Source organism: Balaenoptera acutorostrata, chromosome 17 (genome assembly GCF_949987535.1).
Source record: "Balaenoptera acutorostrata chromosome 17, mBalAcu1.1, whole genome shotgun sequence".
Lineage (NCBI taxonomy): Eukaryota > Metazoa > Chordata > Mammalia > Artiodactyla > Balaenopteridae > Balaenoptera > Balaenoptera acutorostrata.
The window spans coordinates 35,022,086-35,038,510 of record NC_080080.1 but is presented as its reverse complement, the minus strand read 5'-3'; the positions used below and the strand labels follow the sequence as shown (position 1 = coordinate 35,038,510).

The window sequence follows — 16,425 nt, the reverse complement described above, 5'->3', positions numbered from 1 at the left end:
TTTTGAAAACCATTCCTGGCAAGGAAAACACCAGAAAAAAAAATTTTATCCACTCTCAGGACTAAAACTAAATCTTAGCTAAATATAGAAAGAATAATGCATCATGACCAAGTTGATTTTGTCTGAGAAATGCAAGGTAATTTAATGTTAGAAAATCAATTAATATAAATTACCATGATTAGATGAAGAATAAAAATCATTTCATCAGCTCAGTAGATTAGAAAAGCATTCAGTAAAATTCAACACCCAGGACAACTAACTTGCTTTTAGCAAACTAGGAATAGAAAAGAAACTTCTTAATCTGATATAGACTATCACTAAAGTACGTCCATCAAATGATGTACCATAACTGATTTAACACAATTTGCCTACTGTTGGATACTTAGATTCTCTCCTCTTGTTTTGTTTTATTTGGCAAGTATAATTTATGCTGTGATGAACGTCTTTGTGCATGTTGATCAAGTTGCCTAACCTCTCTGTGTCTCAATAAAATACACCTAACTTATAAGGCTGTTTTGAGGATTAAATAAGATGTTGGATTTGAGTCTTAGGAAGTCTTGGGAGAAAAGCGTGGTTTATAAATCTGAGGAAATTTGTTCTGCACTTACCTGGCGGAAGATCTCTCAAAGCACACCGCAGGCTCAAGTCAGAAGAAGTCACTCTGTCAAAAATAAAGTTATAGTCTTTAGGTTATCAGGAACTAAGGATGTAATATCTGAGGAAGGCAGTCAGTGATGGGGGCTATTGCTTGCTGCAGGATTCCCTTGCATCATTTGATACCTTCTACCCCTCCCAGCTACCATGTCTCTAATCAAGTGAAGGTGACTACAACCATGCTCCCTTCATCTGCCCTTGATCTACAGCACCCAATTTTTGCACAGCAGCCAGAGTGAAATTCTAAAATCTGAGCATGACACACCACACCCCTCCTGAAACCCCTTCCACAACCTCCTCTTATGCACAGGATAAAGGCCAAGCTCCTTGGCATGACTTATAAGGCCCTTCATCATCTGATGCCTACCTGCTTCTCTAGCCTTGTCTCTCATCCCCGTACCACTGTCTGGGCTCCTACTACACTGGACTTGCTTCAGTCCCTCACTCCTTGGCACGTCCCAGCTTTCACACACACCACCCCCTCTGCCAGGACCGCCCGCCTCTTCCCCTGGCTAACTCCTACTCGTCCTTCCATTCTCCACTTAAGTGTCACTTCCTCACTCAGGCCATCTGCTCCCCTTGACCATGTTAAGCTCCTCTATTTACACTTCAAAGAAGCCTGCAAGTCTTCTTCTGTAATATCGTACATGCAACTACTTATTCAATATATCTTGTCTTCCCTGTGAGCCCAGGGATCATACCTGCTTTGTTCACAGCTGTATCCTCATGCCTATCCCAGCACTGGTCTCACAGTAGACACTTAATAAATATTTATTGAGCAAAAGAATTACTAAACTTATTCCTCAGGTCTTAGCTTTCCAACTCATCTTTTGATTCATACTGATAATTTAATTGACTTCCTACTTCATTACCATACTTCATTGATTAAATTCACTGGTTGTAAGAGACAATGCTATTTTACATAATAATAGGGAAGAAAAAATGGTTGCAAATTAAACTGTGATACAATACTAAGATTCAGAATTTTTATCTTATACTTATTGAAAAAGCTCTATTAGATTTACTTAGGCATGGGTTTTATTATATTCATAAAAAGGAAAATGTAAAAATATTAGTGAAATAAATTAGTTAGTTGCTCCAATTTAATTTGATTTAGATATCACATTCAAAACCCACTCTTCTGAATCACTTTTGCCCCAGGGTCCAATGACTGTGATTTTCCACACAATATTGTCCTCTATACCACCAAGAAATTTAGTGATGCAGCATTTCTTAAAGGAGTGCTCAAGTATTGCATTTGGGATTTTCTTCTAAGCTTCTGATGCCTTTCCACAGTGTTGATGCTGGCAAGAAAATCTTGCTAACAGGTGTCAGCAGAAGAGTTCAGTCAACACCTAGGACCACATTCCTTCCTCAGATGATCATGGAATGGACTGCTGACTGAAACAATGAGCAGTTTCACTCGTCTTGTCATGCAACCAGAACTACCAAGTTCACACACGCATGGGCAATGCAGCTACAGCAGAACCATCGCCTGCCCAACAGCAATGAAAGATGCTTTCGAGTGTATGACACATCCTGGCATCAGAGTATTAAAATGTGAGAAAAATAAAACATGTCTTAGAATCAATGAAATACGAGAGGTCAAAAAAGACTCTCCAAGAGAACTTGGGAAAGTTAATAAAAGGAAGGATGCAAATTCATTCTCTCCCTCTCCTTCCCTCCCCATCTCTCTGTCTCTCTCTCTCACACATACACACACACACACACACTCAATCACTCACTCATAGTCAGAGGCTCCTCACATGTTGGGAGATGGGTGCAGGAGGCATGAGCTGAGAGGAGGGTGGAGATAAGTTCAGCCCATACTCTTCCAGCCCAGTCCTGCAGCAGGTGCTTCCACCCTGGAGGAAGAAGGCATTTCCTGCCTCTCCGCTGGCCCAGCCATGCCCACATGGACAGTGTCCTCCCAGAGGGACTCCTTTTTCTAACTACTTTTTGACCTATTAAGATACTTTTTTTGCATTTTTGTGGTTAAAAAAAAAAAAAAGAACATGAGAGCTATCTTCTTAAATGTTTAACTGTGTAATACAGTCTTGTTAATTACCAGCACAATGTTATACCACAGATCTCTAGAACTTATTCATCTTGCATAACTGAAACTTCATGCCCATTGAATAGCAACTCCGCTTTTCCGCCTCTCCCCCAGCCCCTGGCAACCACCACTCTGCTTTCTGCTTCTATGAGTTCGACTATTTTGATACCTCATGTAAGTGAAATCATGCAGTACTGGCTGATTTCACTTCACATAACATCCTCAAGGTTCATCCATGTTGTTGCATATGACAGGATTACCTTCTTTTTTAAGGCTGAATAATATTCCATTGTATGTATATACCACATAAAACAGCATTTTTTAAAACATCTTTATTGGAGTATAACTGCTTTACAGTGTTGTGTTAGTTTCTGCTGTATAACAAAGTGAATCAGTTATATGCATATGTATATCCCCATATCCCCTCCCACCCTCCTTATCCCACCCCTCTAGGTGGTCACAAATCACCGAGCTTATCTCCCTGTGCCATGCAGCTGCCCACTAGCTATCTATTTTACATTTGATAGTGTATATACGTCAATGCTACTCTCTCACTTCGTCCCAGCTTACCCTTCCCCCTCCCCATGTCCTCAGGTCCATTCTCTATGTCTGTGTCTTTTAAAATAGCACTTTTTAAGGACACAGTTTTTAAATAAATGGAAGTTTTTAAGAAATGTGTCATCACATTAGAGCAGAGCAGACTCTAGTGTCAGAGGTTATCTCATCCTCAGTCCAGCATTCAGGGTCTCAGCTTGTGAATACTCAATCATGGCTGGGAAAAGGAGGAGGAAAGGGACACCACTGGAAAAGTCAGTGGGCTTTTCTGTGCCTCAGTTTCCTCATTTGTAAAATGGTCATATAGGATTAGATGATTTATCAGTTCAGGGTCCCAGCATGAAAGAGATTACACACTCAAATGGGAGCTTTTATGAAGGGGATTATTTACAAAGTGTAGACAGGATTAAAGAAACCATCAAGGGATGGTAAAGCAGGACCTCCCATTGGCCAAACAAGTGACTGATGTGATCCATGGACACTAGCCTCCCAGGACCCAAAACAGCGTGGAGAAGGGGGGGAGAAGGGATCTGGAAGGACAGAGCATGTTCATCTAGGATCATGTCTGAGTTGCCACAGAGCCGCAATATTCTGTGACCATTTTGGTACAGAATTAAGTTTGCTATAGCAAGAAAAAAATTCTGTTTACTCTAAAGATTTGAGGAAAATCCACCAGGATGCATTTTCTCATCATTCTGTGCTTAGCTCAGATAGCAGCACCCACTTGCTGCTTTTGGAAACAGCTCAGGTTGAGAAGATTACTCTCGACAGCCCGTTTTTCTTTAACTGAGCTCTTACAAATGTGGGGTTCTGTTTTGAGCTAGTAATTGATGTTTCGCCCTCCTTGTCTTATCCTCTGAGATTCTTCCCTTTTTCCGGAAGGAGGCTCCTGCAGTGTCCACTGTCTCACAGAAGAGACGTTCCAACAGAAGCAAAATAAAGTCTCTTGGCTTTCTAAACCCAAGCACTTGGAATCTCAGAGCACAGACAACACGACGAGCCAGAGCAATGCTTACCACCTGCTCCGGCCCACCACCCCATACCCAGGCCAGAAAGTATGGAGAGAAAGCTGGGACCAAGTAGACATTGTGGGTCCTGAGAAAAGGGCCCCCAAATCCTTTCCCCACCATGCTGAGGCAGTAGATGGTCAGCACCGTATGAGCTCTTTTCCTCTTCCCAGTCATAACTCATCTTCGAATCTCCCCCCTTTCCCTTAGCTGTTCCCCCTTTCTGCCTGCCTGCCCTGCAGCAGCAGCGAAGCCCCATGGGTGCTCAGGACTCACAGGGGTGCTCAGTCCTAGGACAGAGCTCTGAGATTTTTAATTTTAACAATCAATGATCCTTTTGAAAGTTTGATAAACAGTTGCTTCTAAGGAAGTTCCTGGTATCACTCGCCCTAAAGACCCAGGCAACGGTGCTGACCAGATTCTAGCATTCTAGCATCCAGCATCCTGAGCTTAGAGGCACTGCCATGCTCCAAAATGCATGGGGTTTTGCTGTGACTGTTATACAGATGTCCAACTGGGCTGCACCAGCCATTAGAGAGATGTCACGCTGTGCGGTGAAAGCTCTCTCAGAAGAGAGGGCAGTCACACTGCCTCAGAACAAAAACCCATTTGGAAAAAAACAAAAATAAGTTTTCTGAGTAAACATGTCTTTTCTTCTTTCAACGGAGTTAGATTATTTCCCAGAGGCTTTATAAAGTGAAGGAAGACTCTAAGTTCTGGCAAATAACAAACTAAAAGGAAGCGGGAGGCTGCCATCCTGCCCATTCTGAAAGAGGCGTCTAGCTGGGCCGGAGGGTTCAGTCATCAGCTGGATGGCTGTGGTCAAATCACTTAACCTCTCTGTGTCTCGTTTTCCTCATCTGCAAAAATGCCAGGGGTGTGGATGAAGATAATTATCAAAGTCCCTTCCATTTCTAAGAATATTTGACTTTCAAACAGGGAAAGGGACATTCCAGTTCAGGGTCCAAGGATTTGCCATTGAAAAATGAAGCAAAGAAGGAAGAATTGCCATCATCAGCCAACAGGGCTGTAGCCTGACAAATAACAGACAGGAAGTACTCTGCAGATTCTGTCATTCTGGCCTTGATGTGTTAGGGCTGCATTCCCATCTCAGATGATACCGCACAAATGGGCTATTCCATGCATCTCAAGAATGCCCCGACCATATTAGGAATTCTCCTAAGTGGCTCCTCTGTGACATTACACAGCGTTGCTTCAAACTCAACTCTAGACGAAAATATTACAACTGGATGATTTGTCAAGTGCTAAATCTAATCCTTGCTATTCTTTTTCTAGAGTCCTTAAAAAGAAGAGTGCCAGATGTTATGCTTGTATATTTAATGGGAAACTGAATGGGAAAAAACAAAACGCAGCAAGCTTAGTTGTAATATTTAACCGTTCTTGAAAACCCACCATCTAAACATACCAGAAACAACATATTTTCAGAACTGTGACAAAGTCAAATGTCTCTCAAACACAAAAAAATAAGTCTGTCATGAGTAATTCAAAATAAAGCAATCTGTCAGTTGTAAAATTCAAGAACCCTTTTATAAGTAGTTTGAATGCTTCCAACTCTCTCAAAAGATACCATGTTAACATATCAAAAATATTCAGATAGAATTTCATCGACCTCAGAAAACATTAACTAATCAGCTACTTAGGTAACATCAGGCTGGATCTCCCACAAACACTTAGCACTTATCAGGGACAAATCTAACTCATCGTCTGTTGCCCAAACCGGTCCCCCTCTTGCTATCCCTTTCCACTAATCACACAAGCCAGGAACCTGAACATCATTTAATACCCCTCCACTTTCTCCTCTCATCGATAACCAAATTCTATAGATTGTGTTTACTGAGCATCTTTGTCTCCTATTCTGTCTGTTTACTGCCACTACCTTAGATCAAACCTTCATCCCCTATCTGTTAGACAATTGCAAGGTGTTCCAGCCTTTGATGTCTTCAACTAATTCATCCATCCTTGAGAGTTCTCTTTCTCAAATGCACATTTGATATGTCATTCCCCCACTCATGCCCACTCTTCAATGGCTCCCTGTTACTTATCGTAAGAACTCAATATTCAAGATGGTGTCCTGCTTCACACTCCACATCCCAGCCTTGTCAAACTGCTTACAGTTTTCCATTGATTCATTTCCACTGTGATATTCAGGTCTCCAGGTCCTAATTGATCAACCCCTTCCCACCACACCTCCAAAAGGGTCCATCTAACAATTCTACTTCTTTCAAGATGAAAATTCCTTATCCTCACCTGGCACAACCCTCCTCCTCCTCCACTGCTCAGCTCCAGCTGTACAACCCTCTGTAGGGTCTGCTGCCCTCCTCCTTTGAGTCTCAAGTTCAAGGTGGTTCCCTCAGCGAGACCTTCCCTCACCCCCAAAAGAAAATTTGGTCTTTCTCCTACATACTCTGCAACCTGTTATTCTTTTCCTTTATTGCACTTATCACGAGTGATAGCTATATGTTTACTTTTGTGGTAATTAGTTCAAAGCCCACCATCCCCGATGGACACTTACCTCTGTGAAGTAGGGATGGTTTAGGCCCAAAGTTAATCCCTAGAGGCCTAGCACTCAATAAAAATTTTAAGCCAACGCATGGTATCTCCAGCCTCAGTGCTTCTATGAATAACTTTCCGCTAATTCCCACCGAGCAGCTAAGGATCACGTCCTCCCTTGCAGCTCAGACAGGTCCCTGAGCAGACTTAAATCAGAGCACCCATGATGCCTAATGCACTTTCATGTCGTTCTTCTTCTGCTATAAGCTCCTTGTGGTTCTCCTTGCAAAAATCTTGTCATGTCTTTGAGGCATGCGAATCCTTATGGCATAATGAAAAGGATACAGAGGGACATACGTCCTCAGATATCAATTTATGAGGGTGCCACAAGAAAGGCAGCAAAAAAATTTTGTACTTCAATTTGTATTTTAGGTTTCTTTTGATATCAAATAACAAACATGAACCTACTATGCTTTTATATTTATGCTCAATTCTAACTAGAGAAAAGGGCACAAATACATTATATTGCTCTTGGGTAGCAGGTACCCCCCTCTGTGCCACTGATCTATCCCCAGCATCTAGCATAGTGCCTGCATGTTGTAGGTGCTCAATAAATGTTTAATGAATAAATGAATGAAAAATAAATAACAGAGTGAAAAGTGAATGATTCTTATCCTCAAAGAATTTACTACTCAAAGAAATAAACAGCAGACACGCTAAAATTTTGAAATCTCTATAGATAGCTCATGAAATTGCTACTTTTGTAAGGCAGTTTCATATGGTTTAATCTAATACTTATGTGTAGTAGTGTACATGCATTCATTTTTTTCATCATGTTTATTTATAACTTTTATCCAGTTGGACAAGATAAATTGTGGTGCAAACAACAGGCATATATAACCAGGGTACCCATTTATTTTGGTTTGCCTGACACCATTCTGACTTAAGCATATGGCCCCGAAATAATTATTTCACTATCAATAATTATTTCATATTCACTATAAATGTTTCACTCTCAAATGTGTCCCAATTTGGATGATAAAACTCTGCGATCTGCTAAAATCCTCTTAAGACATTCTAAGGCTTAAGACCACAGCCATAAAAAAGCTTTCTCTCTCTATGGGAGTTAATGATTTCTCCTTTGAAGAGAAAAGACTGAGCAGAATAAATACTGGTTTCCCCTGAAGCCTCATCTTGGGGGAATGTCACATTCAGGGAAGTATAGTCCAAAAGTAACTAATAAGCATCATCTTTCCTGGTTCTGGAAGAATACTAAAGAGAATCCAATACCTAACTCACAACAATAGTTCTTCAAAGTTCCTTCCACTCCTCTCCAAGCCCCCATATCTCAGAGCTACAGGGTGAGGGGTGGGCTGTAGGAGAGAAAGTCGGGCCTTTCTAAAGCCTCAGGACCAACGTCCAGGGAACACACTCCTCCTCCCACCCCCCATTTCCTCTAGCCCATTAACCCATCTCCAGATTCCTCCTCAGTGAATTCAAAAAAGGAGAGAGTAGATCTGGCAATGATGCATCTTTCTTTAGAAGAATCTAAGTGGGTAAAGGCAAAATTCCTTAAAGGGTGAGAGGGGAAAGAATTTCAAACACTGTATGTCAAAAATATGTGTCGCACACACACCGAAAACAGGCACAGAGACTAGGCAAGATTAAAAGAGACGAAAGAGACATAATGGATCAAATGGATTCAGGATCCAAAACCTGTTTGAAGACATTTGAATATGGACTGTATATTAGATGATTTTGTGGAATTACAGTTAATTGTCTTGGGTGTAGTAATGACATTGTGGTTATGTAGAATAATGTCCATATTCTTAGGAGAAACAATGTGGAATTATTTAAGGGTGAAGTATCATGATGTCCTCAAACCAATATTCAAGTGATTCAAAAAGAGAATGTGAACATTTATACATAAATCTTACTTTAACACAAACTTAATCCAATGTGTCTATATATGGAACAAGCAAGAGAGGAAAAGCGCATGTAGCAAAATGAAGGGGCTATGACTATGTACTATTCTGTCAACTTTTCTGTAGGCTAATTTTAAAAATAAAAAGGAGTGGAAAATAAATAAATAATAAGTAAATGAATAAGATGCCTTTCACATGTGTATTAAATATTCTACACAATGCCCAAGTATTCTCCTTTGAAGCTCTAACTGCACTGACCCAAGGGGGGAAACAATGCCCACAGCTTTTCATGTTGGGAGAAATTGTTTATTAAACCCTCAGGGAATCTAACTTTCTGATGGGAAAGTAATAGCTCTGGGCAGTGCCATTAGGAGGACTAGCTCTGGCAGGAGTCAAAACTAACCTCCTTAGCATTTCCTGATGGCCTCTGCAACGTGGTCCCTGCCCCAGCACAAGACAGTCTCCTTTTTGTGAACTTCTTTGCCCACCATATATGGATTCCACCACCCCTCCTGCTAAATGACCAGCGATTCAAGCATGAGTATGAGGCAGCCTCAATCCCCCAGTTACTTCTTCCAAGGGTGACTGGTCATTTAATTTATCATTCAAATCAAGACAATTTTGAGAATGCAAGAGGGGACTAACCAGACAGGGTAGTAGGACAGCACCTATACTGAGACTGTCCAAGGAAAACTGGAACTGTCTCAAGAACATTTGGATATATGTTCATCCTATTTGTACCCGATAAGCAAGTGTATCAGACAAATACATAAATGATGGAAACAGCAATCCTTACCCATGTAACAAAATAATACAAAGCAACTGCATAAACAAATTGCTTGGGAGTTCAAAGGAGGAATGAAGTAATTCCTTTGGAGGAATCAGAAAGAAATTCCTGGGCGAGGAGGAATTTCAAGTTGGTTTTAAAATAATAAGACTTCTGCAGGTAGAGATGGGAGACAAGGTCATTCCAAATGGAAGGAATTATGTGAGTGAAAAGCCAAAGTAGGAAAGCAGGGGGTATACCAGGGAAATGGAAGCAATCTAATATAGCTGATCTAAAGAGGTGTCCACAGGAAAGCCAAGGAGATGAGCTTGGGGAGGTAAATTGGAACCGTAGGGAAAGTACGCACTCAGTCCAACAGGCAACAGGGAGTCACTGAGGGTTTGGGGGGAGGATGGTAATAAGACTGTGGAGGGCCTTGAATATCAGGCTAAGGACTTAAGCCCGGAGAATCAGACAGACCTCTTCCAGAAGAGTAAATCAATATTACCCGGCCTGAAAACATGAATAATATAAACCAAAAGAAAACTGTCACAGATATTGATGCCATAAGCTTCTCAAAACCACTTTTATTCTCTCCTGTGGGAGGTTCTGTTTCGTATACTGGCTCAATTATTACTTCTTCTGTCAATTTTTCACCATGAACTTCTCACAGGAGCCCTGTTGCCAGAAAGTGACTGCCACAGAAACAGAACTGAGAGGGTAAAAATGTTCAGAACTGTCCAAGCTTGAGAAGATGAAAACAGAAAACACAGCATTTGAGCTAAAGGAAAAGCAAGTTACCAAGAGGGGAGGGATGTGATAAATTTCCTTTGAGGATAGAAAATTACGTTTTCAAGGCACAGCACGTTTTGAATGCAAGTCCTTCTACCACACACAAAGAAGCCTCAGGCAATCTCACATTTAATAAGATTAATTTATTTTTCCCAAAGGTTAATTTACAGATATTTACTGGATTACACAGAGAACTTTAGGGGTGGGGGGAGTAAGTGTTTCAGCTGTTTTTAATTTTATTCCAGATATTTGACTAGGCAAGAACACATGCTTCATAGAAGAATAAGTCATTCCAGAGAAAAACTATTAATATCAAATCTTTCCGGAAAAGGTGGACAACACTGGCAAAGCAATCTCCTTTTCAGAGGAGAATAGCCTAACAGGAAGCCAGTGCTCTGGGCTCTAAATACAAAGCCAGGAATATTTGTAAACAGAAAGCACATATTCCCTTTCTATAGAGGGTGTGCCCCGCTCTTCAAATATATTCCCTGGTCAGTTAAGGCCATAAATGAATGGAGAAAAGGCTGGTCTGGAGAAGTAGTTCTTGAGTTTTCAGTCCATGGAGTTTTGTATCTACAAAGGACATCCAGGAAAAATAAACAGGAGCCAACTTTAAGAGGCTTCTACTGGGCTTTGAGCTTTCAAAAAGATAACTGCAATTAAATGGAACCCATCAAATATGCTTAAGTCCACAAAGTCATGCATGCATACACACACACACACACACACACACACACACACACACACACACACCTTTGGAGGATGAAAGGGAACCAGATTCATGATTTTGAAACCTGGTAAATAAAAGAGTCAAGTATTTATCTTGTCTCTCCTATGTGAACTATACCACTGGGTAATCAAAAAATAGATGACGGGAAGCAATTCTTTATAAAAGTATTCCACCTGGTAAGTGAAAAAAGAAGTCTAAATTAGAATATCACCATTTTACCAACCCCAACAAATAAATGAATCTAAGCATTGAGCATCAACAATAGTTAATATCACAAAAAGGACAAGACAGGTATCACACGATTCCAGACTGAAGAACACTCTTACAGTGTTGCCAAAGGAATTGTATCTGAGTCTGATCAAGCCTCTAAATCCAGCTACCACTCTACAGGAGTACAGAAGACAGAGAAACACAGTGAAATGTGCCATGACTATGAGAAACTCTACAGGTCAGAAGGCTGGATTCATCCACAGATAAACTATAAGGAAAAGAAAAGGATGGATCAGGAATCTATAGATAAAAAGAATGGTGTATCAGGTTTTTTTGATGAGTAAACTCATTTTCAAAAGCTGTTAAACTATAGTACCTAAGGACGCCCATTTGGGTGATTACAACTAAAACCTCGATAATGGTTACTTACAAAGTGAAGTAGGGGATTATGATTGAGATGGGGGCATATGGAAAGGGCTTCTAGAGTGGGTGGCAAATTTTTATTTCCTGACCTGGGTGGTAGTTACAAGTGCTTTTGCCTTATCAAATATATGCTTTACTAAGCTATATATTTGATTTGGAAGGGAGGTTCTATCTGTGTCTTGTTTTACAATAAAGTAGCTTGATTTAAAAAGAAGAAAAGATATTTCCAGTAAAGTTCTTAGAAGCATGAAAAAGGATTTAAAGAAGCATCTGATAATTTCCAAATTTGGGGCAAGTATGATAGGTATATAAGGCAATAAAGATTCATATTTGGGGAAGGTGAGTTAAAATATACTCAATACATTTCTGTAATCAATACTAGAAAAAGTCGACTAGGAAGGAATATAATTCAACTAAGAAAACTTGAAAGGAAAGATGTTGATTGATATGTAGAACTCTATGGCCTCCATTCCCCATGAATCTCCTCGTGATCCCCAAAAGTGTTATAGCTCAACCCCCAGGTACAGAAGGGGATGGTTTAACAATCCTGGGGCAAGTCATATAAAAATACTAATATTTTAGAGCAAAACCAGCCTCTTCTGCTAATTTTCTCCCTCTGAGAAATAGTTGCTGATTTTTCCCCTTGAAAGTCCATTCCTAGGCTCTTGTGGAGGCAGAACTCCTGGCCTTGGACACCTGATGACCACATGACCTGAGCTGCCCACCATAAACTAACCATGTCATTTGATCCACCAATCCATAAAATCAGTTAAGTGCAGTCACACTCTGTCACCAAGTGGAAGTGATATATATAAGATAGGTCTGTAGCAGGTCCAGAAGGTACAATAAGTCGCATGATTAGGAACTCAGATTCCTATGGCCACCTACTCGTGCTACATGGCTTTCTCTTTCTCAGCCCACACCTATGACCTCATAAGGATTCCCTATAACCAGTTAATGCTGGGAAAAAAACTTGGGTATGTTTTATAGATAATTCTTCATTATATACCAGCACTAGCTGGAAATAGACTGTTGCATATTCACTCAGGGGTGGCCCTGAAAAATAGTGGAGAAAGAAAATCCAGCCAGTTGGTAGAACTTCACAGTACATGTGGATATCCACTTTGTCCAGGCTGAAAGATGGCCAGAAGTACAAATCTATACTCACTCATAAGTAGTAGTTAATGACTTAGCCAAATGGTCAGAGAATTAGAAAGAAGAGAATTGGAAAACTGGTAAAAAGGAGGACTGCGGAATAGGTATATGGATTTTGGAATGGGCAAAGGGTATGAAATATTTGTATCCCATGTGAATACCCACAAAAGAGCATCCACTGCAGAGGCTCTCAATGATAAGGTAGACAAGATAACACATTCTGAGGATGTCAGATGACAGTCAGCCTTTTTTTCCCCAGCTACTCCAGTGCTTTCTCCAAGGACTTATCTTCAGAGTGTCTATGGCAGCAATCAGTCAGGCTGTGCATAGACTCACCAAGGCAAATCTTGCTACCACCATTGCTGAGTACTCAACCTCCTAACAGCAGGAGCCAACAGTGAGCCCTGGCAGACCAGCTAGCTATCTGCTGAGGGATGATTACCTTGGTCCCCTTCCAGAAAGAAGGGGGCAAAGATCTGTCCTCACTGGAATAAATACATTCTGGATATGGATTAGCCTTTTGCAAGCACCACCATCCACATACTTATTTACCATCATGGTACCCCTCACAACATTTCTTCTGAACAAGGCACTAATTTCTCAACAAAAGAAGTACAGCAACTGGCTTATGACCATGTAATTCTTTGGTCTTGCCACATCTCCATCATCCAGAAGCAGCTGGCCTGACAGAATGGTGGAATCACCAACTGAAGGCTCAATAATGTCACCAACTGGGAGATAACACCTTGAAAATTTGTGGAACTATCTTACAGGATGCAGTATATGCTTTGAATCGACAACCCATATAGATTGCTATTTCTCCCTAACTAGAATACATGGATCTGGAAACCAAGGATTAAAGTTGAAGGGTCTGCTTTTATTATTACACCTAATAACCAATCACAAAAATTTCACTTCCCATTCCTGAGATGTGGGGCTCCACTGGTTTAGAGTTATTAGTTCTCAAGGAAAAATATTTCCATTATAGGCACAAAAATGGTTCTACTGAACTCAAATTTGAGACATACCCCTGGTCATTTTAGACGACTCATGCCATTGAACCAATGGACAAAGAAAGGTTTCACTGTCCACATTGAGGTGATTGGTCCCAACTGTAAAGATGAAATAGGATTGGTGCTGAACAATGGGGACCTAAAGAGGGATGTCTGTAATTCAGAGGATTCTCTGGGGTTCTGTTTATTACTTGTTCTGTTATTACTGTTTATCACATGTTCAGTAATAAAGTTGATAAAAGATTTTACCAGTCCAGTAAATGAGGGACGACTAAGGACACAGACTCTTCAGGAATGAAGCATCAACTCACCAGAAAAAGAATCCTCACAAACCAAAGGACTAGATAAAAGGAAAAGGAACATGAAAGTGGATAAGGGAAGAAGGAAAATATGTAGCTACAGATACAGATCTATATATGTAGATCCCCTACCTATTTATCTATCGCTATATATCAATTATGGCCTTGTGATCAGTTACAGAAGTGAGAACTGTAGCAACTATGTGTATTTTATTCCTAGATTTTTATGTACATATTTGTATACAGAAATCATTTTCTAAAAAAAATAAAAAAAAAAGAAATCATTTTCTCCTTTTCCTTTCCCCTGATATGTCATATAAGGACTGTTGGTTGATAGTTAACTTTACAGTTTAGTCTTGTGGGTTATAAAATAGGATTTTGACTAACCTGTGAGAGTAACTAAGATCATTCAAATATGGACGCACGTGACTGATGAGACTTTGCATCTGCCTTATCGGGGAAAGGGTGAGCATGCCTTCATTGTGAAAGGGACAGTTGCATCAGCAGAAGCACTGCCACGCTGCTGTTGTTGTTTTATCAAGTTCGTATGTGGGTAGAAGGCTGAGTGCGGATGCAGAAGAGACAAAGGGGTGGACTGTGCCTAACGGTGCTCAACCCCACGCTCACTCTTCGACGTACCTTCCTCCGACAGCACACCGTGTTTTTCAGACTAACTCACCACTTGGCTTCCTGTTGGGTCCTATCAGCTGGGGCACTAGCAGGAGACTGGAAGACAGCAGAAGGGAGAAGCCTTTTTGTTTCTTTGGATTTCTGGCAGTGCCCACAGAGCAGGGGCAGTGATGTCATCACAGCTAATGAGGGCCCTGGGCTCCTGGTCAGGCACCTCGCTTCTCACAGCAGAGGTGGGCTGTGAGCCAGCTGAGAGCAGGGACTGTCTTAGACTTATGGCTCCCCTATAGTGCCTGACCTAGGATGAAACCCATAGTAGGCACATGGTTGTTTTGTTTTAATGTGGTAAAAAAATAAATACAATAAAATTTACCATCTTGACCATTTTTAGGTGTACAGTGCAGTCATGTTAAGTATGTTCACTTTGTGTGAAACAGACCTCCAGCACTTTGCATCTTGCAAATCTCTATACCCGTTAAATAACAACTCCCCTTTCCTCCTCCTTCCAGCCCCTGGTAGCCACCACTCCACTTCCAGTTTCTATGAATTTTACTACTTCAGAAAAGTAGGCACATGATTTTTTTTTTGGTCGCGCCATGCAGCATGCGGGATCTTAGTTCCCTGACCAGGGATCAAACTCCGGCCCTTGGCAGTGAAAGTACGAAGTCTTAACCACTGGACCCCCAGGGAAGTCCCAGCACATGATTTTTCTAAATTAACATAATTGTAGAATCTCAGAGTTGGAAAAAACCTTAGAAGTAATCTAGTCCAGGGTCTTACCCAGGGCATGGGTCCCATCTTTTTCATCTTAAATCCAGTAACCATTATCTTTTGATCACCTTATCTCTGCTGGAAAAATCCCAGTGACTGCTTCAAAAAGGTGATAAAGTTCTTCCTTACATTAAGCGAAAATGTCTAACTGCTCCCCATTGATCTTGGTCTATTTTCCAGAACAGAACAAGTTTTCCTTCATCAAAGTTTACATGTTTTTGTGCTATTTTAAAAACACGTTTTTATCATGTGTTTAGCCTGCCATGGCAAGATTTGCGTGGAGAAAATCAGTAACACAAATTAAGACTATCAACTGCTGTTGATATTCAATACTCAGCAACCGCGTATCACATAGCCAGAGGTCTCCATAGCCAAAGGGAAGGCAGCAGAATTCAGGAGCTAATTTAAACAGTGAAACAGTGCTTGTTCCTGAGACCCGTGGTACATCTAGGCCTTTAAAAATAAATATTCCTCTCCACATGTTCACAAGATTACTGACAAGTTTCTCATTAGGTGACTACTTAGCTCTTTAATAAACCAAGAGATTCTCTCCCAGGTAGTCACAATATTTACCACGACGTAAAGACAAAAATTGTCGCTAATGAAATCTCATTCAGAAAAGCCCATCACCTCGAAATGATTTCTGAAGTTACAGAGGCAGGATATCATCTTGTTCTTGCAGTGTTTCTAGCGACACTAATGGCAACCTCTTCCCCGAATAACTGCACCATAAGTTCTTTACACGACAAATTTACGCTGTTGCCATAGAAATAAAACCAAATAATAATAATAACGAATTTGAAGAACATGAAGGCTATGACAAAATGCCTCTGATGGAAGATTAGGGGCTGGGCCAGCCTTGCACGAGAACTTAACTATAGGAGGCAGCTGCCTCTGTGGGTTGTGATAAATGCCTTGGGCAACTGTC

At 40.8% G+C, this 16,425-nt stretch overlaps 1 protein-coding gene across 10 annotated transcripts in view; it reads right to left on the bottom strand.

Moving 5' to 3' along the window:
* Nucleotides 1-16,425, bottom strand: part of NCALD (neurocalcin delta) — a 445,048-nt gene that overhangs the window by 310,716 nt on the left and 117,907 nt on the right. For all 10 annotated transcript variants that reach the window (XM_057532218.1, XM_057532216.1, XM_057532215.1 and 7 more), the window contains exon 2: nucleotides 609-661. The gene's annotated coding sequence lies outside the window, so the exon portion shown is untranslated. The remainder of the gene's footprint in view (nucleotides 1-608; nucleotides 662-16,425) is intronic.